Genomic DNA, 11,995 nt, shown 5'->3' on the forward strand with positions numbered 1-11,995 from the left:
GTCTCCTTGAATATGGAAGACCATAGGAAACCACACTGGAGAGAAGACTTAGGCTAAAATGTGTTGCAGGGCCCAGGCTCCAGCCCCACCTAAGGACCGCTTGACCCACATTCTTGGAGTCCATCTAAACCCTTCTTCTTGTCCCCCACTCTGAGTCCCTACTGGATCTCACACCTTCTAGAAGTCTCCTTCTAGCATTCAGAGAAGGAAAGAATCCTGGAAGCAGAAACTGATCGTGAAGAGTGCTTCACACACAGAGTGTGCTTCTTACAATTTTCAAAACTCTTTCATATACTCGCCCTACTGTGTTTCCAGAGTCAGACTAGATGGGTAAAACACAATGCGCTCAAAGTTATCTAGGAAGAAACTGGACTGGGGGACAGCCAATAGAAAAGTGAGTGAGCGGAGACATCGGAAAGTGAAACATATGACAAAATAAAAATTTATAAATTATCTGGGGTTCATGAGGGGGTGGGGGGATAGGGTGGAATGAGGAGCTGATGCCAGGGCCTTAAGTGGAGAGCAAATATTTTGCGAATTATGAGGGTAACGAATGTACAAATGTGCTTTATACAATTGGTGCATGTATGGATTGTGATAAGAGTTGTATGAGCCCCCAATAAAATGATTTAAAAGAATGAAGTGGCAGTGCGAACAGCCAAAGCCAAGCTTTCCTAAACTCAAGTCAGTGACTTTCAGCCCTGTGGCACATGGATGGACACATCATGCATATACATTATAAACAAAGATTTCTCCTCCACTTTCCCCTTTCCTCTCCAATTGTTTTACTCCTTCTCCTCATCCTCCTCCTCATCCTCCCCCTCCTCCTCTTCCTTCTCCTCCTCCTCATTTCCTTCTCTTCCTCCTCCCTTTCCTACTTCTTTTCTCCTTTCACATTCATTACTGTTGTGCAGAGAGTGTCCAAATCAACAGAATTGTTTGATAATATTCTAGAGACATCATCTTTCAGCCAGACAAAAACACTCTAAGACAAACTATAAGGGAGCCATCCACTCCTTAGAGGATCAGCCATAGGAGCACAGAAGGGCAGCCTTTTCCTGAGGAGGGAGTGAAATAAGGCTCAAAAGACAGGCAGGGATAGAAAGAAGGACAAGAGGAAATGGTGAACACAGAAACGTAGTAAGAGTGCTACTACGCTGTGGGGATTACAATCAATGTCACAAAACCAAGTTGTGTGACTTGTATGGAAAATCAATTTGCTCTCTAAACTTGCACCCACACCACACTCAGAAAAAGATTTATACATATGTGTGTGTATATGGACCTATATCTGAATGAGGTTAGTGAAGCATCACATGATGTTAATTAATGAAAGATCAAACAATGTTTACAGTGTTGCACCAAGTCAGAGGTCCTTTTCATCTTTTTTTCTTTAATCAGTTTATTGGGGTCTCGTACAGCTCTTATCACAATCCATCCATTCATCCACAGTGTCAAGCACATTTGTACATTTGTTGCCATCATCATTTTAAAAACTTGGTCTTTCTACTTGAACCCTTAACATCAGCTTCTCATATTCCCCTGCTTCCTCCCCCACCCTCACTCCATCCCTCATGAACCTTTGATTATTTATAAATTATTTTTATTTTGTCATATCTTACACTGTCCGACTTCTCCCTTCACCCACTTTTCTGTTGGCCGTCCCCCAGGGAGAGGATTATAGGTAGATCATTGTGATCAGTTCCCATTTTGTCCCCCCACCTTCCCCTTCCCCTCCTGTTAATACTATTCTCAATATTGTTCCTGAAGTGTTTATCTGTCTTTGATTCCCTGTGTTTCCAGCTATCATCTGTACCCGTGTACATGTTCTGGTATAGCCGGATCTTTAAGGTAGAATTCGGATCATGAGAGTGGGGGAGGGGAGGAAGCATTCAAGAACTAGAGGAAAGTTGTATGTTTCATTGTTGCTACACTGAACCCTGACTGGCTCATCTCCTCCACAGAGGCCCTTTTTCATGATCATCCTTGTTTAACCAAATGTATATGGAGATTGCTTCCTTTGGCTGGTTTATGGAAGGGCAGGGGATAGCCTGATAGGACACACAAAATCTTGAGCTTGCTTTCTGTGGAGAAAGGTTTCTTCCTCAGAATTAAAAACTCCAGTTCACACACAAACATGTTCGGAATTTCTGTCTCTATATTGACAAATGACAAATCTCCCAGGGAGACGTAAAAAGGGGCTCGTGGTTTTGAACATCATTTCTGATGTTTTCTCCCCAGGTGGCTGCACACTTCTTCAGGATGCTATTGGAAGTACTATTAATAAGAACGTGTCAATTTCTGAATACTTAAATAGTCTTCAAAAATATGTACTTACTGATAAAGACAAGAAAGCCATGTCTCAACTGAAGCAATGTTATCTCCAGCAGTCTGAAGATACTCTAAACAAATACCAAGAGATGATGGTAACTTTTCTTTTTTACTTATGTGCTTTTTATACCATTGAGAAAAGTCAAGCAGGGTCATAGTTTGCTTCTGATAATGCCACAGCAAGTGAAGTGATTCTATTTTATATCGAGTCCTTAATTGAATTGTGTGATGAATCTGATGACTTTGGCATCAAATAAGAGATCCAAGGTCCCAAGATATTCTATCGAGAGAAACATCTGATTCTCAAAGGCCCCTCACTTAAAGCGCCCAACAGACTCTCTAAACAAACTCTTCACAGAGTTGAGAAAGTTTTCATTTGGCAAGATTCTAAATACCTTGCATGTAAAGGATTTGACATGGACATCCAAGGGATCAAGATGCATTTGCATAAATGATTTGAAACCAAGGACCATTTAATTAACCACACCATGAGCTGACAGAGACCACACAATGAAATCACCCTGGATAAAATAATTTTTAAGACAAAAAATCAATAATTACAACAATGAACATTATATTCTAATGATAAATATATGTTGGTCGATGTGTCCCCAACCTCTGTTCTGTATCTTGCTATTCCATTTCTAATATTCCATGGAAGAAGATAGAAAAATATATTAGAAAGCATACTGACAAAAATAAGAACCAACTTCAATTTGAGATGATGGATATTTTTCCTTTAAATAATGCCCTGTGGAGTTCCTCTTTCTCCTTTAGGGTTTTAATAAAAAAAACAGTTTAGATGATGTTTCAGTTTAATAATTCAACATTTTATAGGGCACAAAAGTAATGGAGGTGGTCTAGATCGTCTCACTATTACTGAATGTAAGGCAACTCTGGCTGCCACAATGGACTCAAACAAGGGAAAAGAACGATTGTGAGATGGTTCAAGAGTAGGTAGCATTCATTTTGTTGTATGTAGAGTTGCTTATGTACAACTCTATGTACATATGAATCAGAGCTTAGTCCATGATTCATAATAAAAAAAAAGACACTTACAAGGCTATATAGAAAATACAAAATAACACTTTTCTCTTGATTTTAGCAAAGATTTTAACAAGTTTTTGTTGAAGACCTGATTTCAGACATGGTCCAAAGAGGCGTGTCCTTAGCAAATAATCAGCAGAGAATATTTACAAAGTACTTTCTTTTCCAAAGAACTTGAACCTTGAAAAAATTTCTGTTGAAGATGGGAAAGATCCGGAATCCCTAAGACCTCTTTGGCATCAGCAAGTGAATACTGAAAGTCAGAATGAATAAACAGATCTTTCTGCCTTCACTTCCAAATCTAAACTTTTTTGATGCTGAATGTTTGTGCCAGTCTAGGTAGACTAGAGAAACAAATTCATAAGCACATTATGTATATAAGGGAGAGGTTTATATGCAGGAGGAATTAAACATTGGGAAAACATCTCAACCCAGTCTAGTCCAAGGTCATAAGTCTGATATTAGACCGTATGGCCGATACCAATCTATAAAGTCCTCTTCTGACTCAAGAAACACATGCAAAGAAGCCAAATGCAGGACGATCACAAGCCAGTGGGTAGAAAGTTTTGGGGTCCAGTGGCGTTGTAAGCTGGCAGGGGTCTCTCTGTGGCTTCTCTGGCTCATGAGTTCTGGATGCGTCCATGTAGCTCGTCTTCTGCAATGTCTCCCAGGGAGTGGCAGAGAGAGAGACAAGTGTCTTCCGCCTCCAGGAGGAAGTACCAGATTTCCCAGAATACTCAGGAGAAGATCATGCCCACACAGAGGTCTTATTGGCGATCTCTAGATTGACAGCCTAGACTCCATCCCTTACACTCTTAATCCTTTAATCGACACCTGATTAGGTGACCACCACAATGCTTTTCTTATCAAAATCACTGCCACTGAGTCAATTCTGACTCTTAGTGATGCTATAGGACAGAGAGGACATCCCTTTTGTGTTTTAGATGCTCTGAATCTTGACAAAAGCAGAATGCCTCTTCTTTCTCCCATAGAGCAGCTGATGAACTTGAACCATCAACCTTACAATTAGCAGCACAACACATAATCCATTAGTTCACCACAGACAAACCTTGATAATAGGCCTGGTGGCCTAATGGGTTATCTGTCAGGGTTATGTGTAAGGGATATGTGTTGGTCTGCTTAGAGAAGTCATATGAAGTTTTCTGAATTTCAAATATTATAGAGTAAGGGAGAGTTGAAATCCAAGTGATGTTTCTGTGTTTGTTTTGCAGGAAATGATATATAATAGCTCAGCATGTTCAAAATATTAACTTTCCACAAGAGCGATAGCACAAGGAAACACAGAACTCTGGCCACAAACTGACTGACTGACTGAAGCTGATTGAATACCATGATTTCTGTACATTACTTTTTTTTCCCTACAATCTATGAACTGCAAGACAATTGGTGAAACCTCAGTTACATTTTCCTTTCAATAAACTATCTGCAAGTAACAAATGTTTGTTGTTATTCTCACACAAAAATGTGTGCTTTTTAGATTCGGGAGTGCCTGTAAGGCAAGGAACAGAATGAACGAACAGAAAAGCACCTTCTTCCATCCCATCTGAAGCCCTTACACAAGTGCTCTCTGGGTAGAGTTTTACCTCCATCACCACAATCCGCATCTTGTTCCCTATGCCTACTCTTCTCTCTCTCTCTCTCTCTCTCTCTCTCTCTCTCTCTCTCTCTCTCTCTCTCTCTCTCTCTCTCTCTCTCTCTCTCTCTCTCTCTCTCTCTCTCTCTCTCTCCCTCCCTCCCTCCCTCCCTCCTTCCCTTGCGCTTTCGCTCCTCTTTTTCTCTTGCTCTGGCTCCTGGTAGGGGATCAAAACTGTATTCAAGGAGAAGTGGCACTGGTCTCAATGACTCTGGGACCTGCCACTGGTTACATGAAGAACAACATGGAGTCTGTACCATTGAATGGTTATCATCCCAAGGTGCTGACCTGGCATCTTGGGATGTTGGAGGTAGTGGTCTACAGAACACTTTGTGACAATGGGAGGGCCAATACTCTGAGTGAATGGAATCATAAATACATCTTCACAAAAATTGTAATCATTTTATCGGGGGCTCTTACAGCTCTTACAAAATTCTACACATGAAGTGTATCAAGCATATTGGTACATATGTTGCCATCATCATTTCCAGAATATTTTCTGCTTGAGCCCTTAGTATAAGCTCCTTTCTCCCCTCCCTCCACAAACCTCCCACCCGCATGAATCCTTGATCAATTATATGTTGTTATTATTATTTAATATCTTACACTGTCCATTGTCTCCCTCCACCCACATGTCTGTCATTCAACTCCTTCAGGGTGTAGGGGAACGATATATCCAACCTTGTGAAGGGTTTGCGCTTTATCCCCCTCCCCAACCACTCTCCTATCCTCATGATATCACTATTCCCACTACTGTTGCGGAGGGGTTTGTCTGTCCTGAATTCCCTGTGTCAAGAGCTCTTATCTCTACCAGTGTGTGTTCTCCAGTCTCTCCAGATTCCTAAGGTTCAGCTGGGTCGTGGTAGTGGGCAAGAGGAAGCATTCAAGAACTAGAAGAATGATGTGTGATTCATCAGTGCTATTCTGCACCTTGGTTGAATCATCCCTTCCATAAACCCTTCTATGGTTGATATCCAATTGCCTACAGATGGGCTTTGGCTCCCCACTCCAAACCCCCTCATTTGCATCGAAATAGTTGTTTCTTTGGGATCTTCTGATACCTGATATCTAGTCCCAAAGACACCTCGTGATCACACAGGCTGGTGCTCTTCTTCCATGTGGACTTATTTGCTTCCCTGTTGTATGGCTACTTCTTAAACGTCAAGCCTTTAAGACCCCAGACACTATATCTTTTGATATCCAGACACCACAGCTCTCTTCACCACATTTGCTTTTGCACCCATTCAGTCTTTAGCAAAGGTGTCAGGAAGGTGAGTATCAAAGAGTGCCAGGTTTTTGAACAAAATGTTCTTGTGTTAAGGGAGGCCTTGAGAAGAGCCCCAAAGTCCAGCTACTATCTTAATACTACACACACACACACATACACACACACATACAAACACACACACACATACACACACACACACGTACATTGGCCTCTAACATTTCATTATAAATTAGTATAGTTACATATATGCATGCCTATAGCTATATCTTTATAAATAGATTTTGCCTCCTATTTCTTTGCTCTATTTAATTTCACCCTTCTCCTATTCCATTATCATGCTCACCCTCCATTTGGTTCTCAGTAATTCCTCTCAGATACATTTCACTTGATTAAACTCCACCAGGAATTATATGCCCTCCTCACCATCAATTTTAGATCGCTTGTTTTTCCCTTACCTCTGAGTTTGTTGACTCACCACACCCCTTCCCCACGCCCTCCTCTCCCATGTCCCCCTGGAACCACAAGTCCTGTTGTTTTCTCTTCTGGGTTGTTCATCCTGCCTACCTTCTAGAGATAGAAATAGGGTGAAATGAAAACAAAAAACAAAACAAAAAGAAAAAAGAGATATTTCTAGGTCGCTCTGCTGACCCTTAGTTATGTTTTCCAATCAAGTCTGCTGAAGTGTCAAGCCCTGGGTCCCAAGTCAGAAGTCTATTTTCAGGATTCCTCGGGAACTTGCTTCCTTTGCTACCTTGCGCTTAAGTGCATCGGAAAGACCGGGGACACTTTCCACACAGTGTCTCCCATGATGTTCCCCATAGCACTATGGGTCAGCACGGGAATGTGGTGTCTCATAGTGGGGCTCCCTACGGTCCCCTCTGTGCATTGGCTACTCTGAGAGCAGGGATGTCATCCCCAGGGCTGGGTGGGCCATGATGAGGCTCTCTCACTCTCTCCCCCACTCCCCCTTAGTTTTCTCCCATGTGGTCTGGACAGACCCTCCTGTCTCCCTGGACTATATATCCAGTGCTGTCCTCTGTATTGCCTTTATTTGAGGAAGGGTCAACATACCTCTGCTTGGGCCTAGTCCCATCATCCTCTTTGTTAGTTTGCTGCTCCAAGCCAGTGTATTGCCCTCAAGGATTGGGCCTCTGGAATAGGGTCTGGTCCCTCTCTCCCTTTCCTGTGGAGACATAACCAATACCCTCCCCATAGGTGTTCCCCATTACCCTCGTTTTTCTCTCCTATTTCTCATCCCTTTCTTTACCCCTCATTTTTAGTGGGCTGTCATATGCATCCCTAAGTTGGATGAGACCTCTGCCAAAGTGCCTGGGCCTCAACCCAGGATTTATGCATTAGGTAGCTTATCCTCTATGCCCACTGTACTTTTGAACATGTACCTCAGTGATCTCGTGTTGTACATTTCCCTTTGTGCTTGGTTAATTTCACTTAGCATAATTTCCTTCAACTTTTCCTATGAGACAACATGCTTCGTGCATTCATGGCTGCTTTTTAGGGCTGCACAGTACTCCGTTGTGTGTATATACCAAAGTTTTCGAATCCATTCTTTACCTGATGGAAACTTAGGTTGTTTCCAGGTCTTCACAATTGTGAAAGGCACCAAAATGAACATTGGATCACAGATGTCTGTTCTTGGTCTGTTTCTTACTTCTTCTATGTATTGCTGTATTATATGGTAGCTCGATTTCAATTGTTTTGTGACACACCACTCAGCTGAGCGTAGCTCTTGCCATCATCCATGGCACTCCACGTGGATCGTGCCAACTAGGCCTTCATAAGAACGTGTTGGGAGAGTTTAATCAGGTTGCAGCTTGGTTGGAGGGTCAACAAGATAAATAAAGAAGCATGGCCTCCCATCTTCCTCTTCTTCCCTGTGATCTGACAAGCATGTTGCTAATGGAACAAGTGTGAGGCACTACCGGTGGGCCAAACCACATGGATCCTGTCACTAGAGCTTGAGGTTCCGTTGAGACCTGCTTTGCTGCACTACTGGTGCGCACATCCCTTGAACTTGAGGCTGCTGGATTTCGTCACCATCCATCACCTGAGTTGGAGATCCCATCGGGGCCTGTTTGCTAAGCTCAAGTGCTGCTCACTGTTGCTGACCCATCCTGCTGTGTGCTGCCTATGGGCGGACTCTGCCTGTCTTCCCTGATTTAAGACTCCACTGCCTGCTTCCTTGATTGGGATTGCCAGCCCATGTGATGTGAAGGACTTGCAGTATATTCATTTTTTTTTTTCAGGAAAATGAGCTGGACTGAGCCCCTGTACTGCTGTATGAACTAATTAACTGTTGGATTCCTTCTCACTGCATAAACCTATCTCTTATATACAAATACAATTGTGAGGATCTTGGCTTTGTTTCTCTTCAGACCCTGATTAGCTCAGTGAACATATATTTATTCTATCCTCATTTTTAAAAGATTGCTGACTAGCTGTAGGTTAAAGTCTATATGGAAATATAAGTTGAAAACCTTTTGAAAATTCAATACCACTCCTTTGCCTCCTATGTGTTTGTGATGGTGCCATTTCTCCCTCATCCACTCATTTCTCCCTCATCCATTTCTCCCTCATCCATACCTGCATTTCACGAGAAAGTGTGATCCATTGCACGTTCATGTTAGCTTAGCCAATGGCCAAACAAGGAGATCTGTTGGCGCAACGATACACCCATCAGCTGTTAGTTGCAAGGTTCACAGTTCAAATTCTCTAGTGCGTCCACAGGGAAAGAAGATCTAATGATCTGCTCCCATTAAGATGACAGTGTAGATTATCAGAAGGTATAGCACCTGGGGTCATAAAGGCTTATATTGAAACAAAAAGCCACCTAATTAGGGCATCAACTAAGTCCACACAGAAAAAGCAAAGCAGCCTGTGTGACCCAAGGATCACACTGTACATAATAAATTCCAAACTCAGAAGAGGGAATGGTGACAAAGCTTCAATTCTGACCACCTGGATTGCAGAATGCTATGGATGACAGTGCAAACCCTAAATTCATTTCCATCTTCTCATATGCATTAAAACTCCAGGGAATCCTCTCTGACCATTGAGTAGGGATATATATAGATAGAGATAAAACTTTGTTCTCAGAGAGCATTATAGTGTCAATTATCGCCATTACAGTTAGACTACAATATAACAACATCATTTGATCTACTTTTGACTCATCTTAAAGTTGTTTAAGGTTTTTAATATTTTCTGCTCTCATTTCAATGCAGTTATTTCTTTGTTGAAATTAGACGTTGTCTTTGGTTTTCTCTTTGCTGTTGTTTGTTTCTTTCTCGGTATTCCTTTTCTGTGTATCAGATGTAGGATAGATATCTGTAAGCACAGTAACTGGATTATCAATTAGACAGGGACAAAGCAAGGGGAAGTGAGGGAGAATGGAAAGGTAAAAGCAATGAGTATTAGAAAGAAGAAATGTTTGAAATGAATTGTGATGATGGCATAACTCCTCTGAACATCATTAAACTGTTAAATTGCATGATATTTCAATTATGTGCCAATCAAAGTATGAGTACTTAAAACTGATGACAGCTTAGGAAGCCCACATGGGGCAATTCTACTGTCCTGTGAGTTTTCTATGTGCTGGAATGGATTCTAGGGCACTCAGTAACAGCACTGTGACCAAATCAAAGCTTTGCCTGATCAGAGTTGTAAGTTGTGTGGAGAAGATATTTCAGAAGGAAAGTGTAGGAAGAGATGGACAATTTTGTTTGGAATCAAAAAATAAAAAATAAAAGTTGGTAGAACTTGCGTAAGCATAGGGGTCCTAAGAGTATCAAGGAATAAAGTCCATCGACCCTGCCTAATTAATCCTTTTAACACGGTGAACCTCAATTTGTGACTTCCAAAGAGAGTTTTCTTTCACATGATTGATGCCTTTAAAACAGAAATAATGCAAGATAAGAATCGTGATGTGAACTGACATGCAGAGATGTGTTGACTGTGAGGTGCCATCATCCCTGAGAGTAAACTCAGAGGGAATTGAATAAAAGCTTTCCCCTCTTCACTGATACCTTCTTGAAGTCTGTGCACTCTTTCTGGAGCCCAGCTTACATGCTTTGAAGGTAGTTTATGAGGAAAAGTCATACTGATTATGACCTAGTTGGAATGTGTTTTTACAATGTTGACACTGCTACCAGGAACAACAGGAACCTAACACAATAGACCCTAACACAGGTAGGCAGTGCTAGTTCCATGGTTACTGGTCAGATGACTTGCAGAGGAGGCTGTGGAAGCAGGAATAGGGGATCATGAAAGAAAGCATAGGTTCCAGCCATACGTTCTATTCACTGTTTACATATTCTTCAGAAATAACTGTGGACTGATTGAATGGAGTTGACGAGATGGTACCTGGAAACTTGTTTCTGCAGCTCTTGCAAGAAGTTGAGTAAATAATAGCCCAGGATGTTGGTTCATGGCATAGACATGGATGAGCCCACCAGGAAGTAAAGTTTAAAAAAAGAGAAAAAGGTTAACCAAATGTCGAACCCTTGTGTCAACTTGAAGATATGTAAAAGTGTAGGAGTGGCGTGACGCCTGTCAAATAGGTCACAGCCTGATGGTGACTCCTTGTGTGTGTGCGGCCTTCTAATAAGTAGGTCCTGGGAACCGGCCCCCCTCAATCTGCCTCAACTTCCTGCTGACCTACTTTGGTTGCTGCCAGAACCCTGGAGATGTATCCACTGCCATTGCATCCAAAAAATTTTGCAGCTACCAGCCTGTGCTATTCCTGCATTGTGGATCATGGCATATGGCTGCGTGAGTCTGACGAGGGTGATATGGATTAGTATCCGACTTAGAGACTTGACTTAAACTGGGCTGGAACTGGACAAGAATTAGTGCTTGATATAAAGCTCTACCTTACACATATAGATGTGTCAAGGGTTTTGTTTCTCTAGACAGCCTGGCATAACGCAACCCTAGCGAATCCCTAAAATTTAGAAGGAGGTCAAATAGAATTGACATTGGACAAGCCATCCAAGTACATTGAAAGAGGGAGAATCAAGCCGGTGGACCATGGTATGATGAAAGCAAACCAAATCACAGCAGTGCTAGTGCTTGTGAAAGGTGATTGGATACAACCACACGTAGGGTGAGTTCATGTTGCAAAGGCAGAGCAAGCATAGAAATATTTAATTGATTTTTATCTTTAACCATTGTTTTTACTCATGGCTGTGCTAATGTAGATCCCTGTAAAGTAGTATGAGAAGATTCCACATCAAATATCGTCTCTTGTGTTCCCTGAATCAAAGAAGCCATTGGTGATAGAACTTCGATTCTATGAGATGTCCTCATGACCACAACAAACTGAAACCTTAGAGAAACCAAGCGGATAACCAACTGAAGGCCAGATGCTTTTGGATAGCAAGACCAGTGGAGAATTATGCTGCAAGTAATTTATTGAACAAGACGTTGAAACCTTTACATTTTCCAGTGAAGATCAAGTAGGGGGGAAGAAACGTCGTATCCAACACGGTTTTCATCTATATAACACAATCCACAAAGATTTTCGTCTGAAAGAGCAAAAAAAAAAAACACCAGGTGAGATCATTCATGTTAGCCCTGAAGATGTTTGTGAACACCAAGAGGTTTTTACAATCAAGATGTCAGTGGAAATCCTACAAACAGGGAGGGCTCAGGACTAACACCAGTTATCTTGGGAATCCAGCGAAATGACCTGGTATCAGGACCACCAACAGTTACAA

Source organism: Tenrec ecaudatus, chromosome 4 (assembly GCF_050624435.1).
Source record: "Tenrec ecaudatus isolate mTenEca1 chromosome 4, mTenEca1.hap1, whole genome shotgun sequence".
In the NCBI taxonomy this organism is placed as follows: domain Eukaryota; kingdom Metazoa; phylum Chordata; class Mammalia; order Afrosoricida; family Tenrecidae; genus Tenrec; species Tenrec ecaudatus.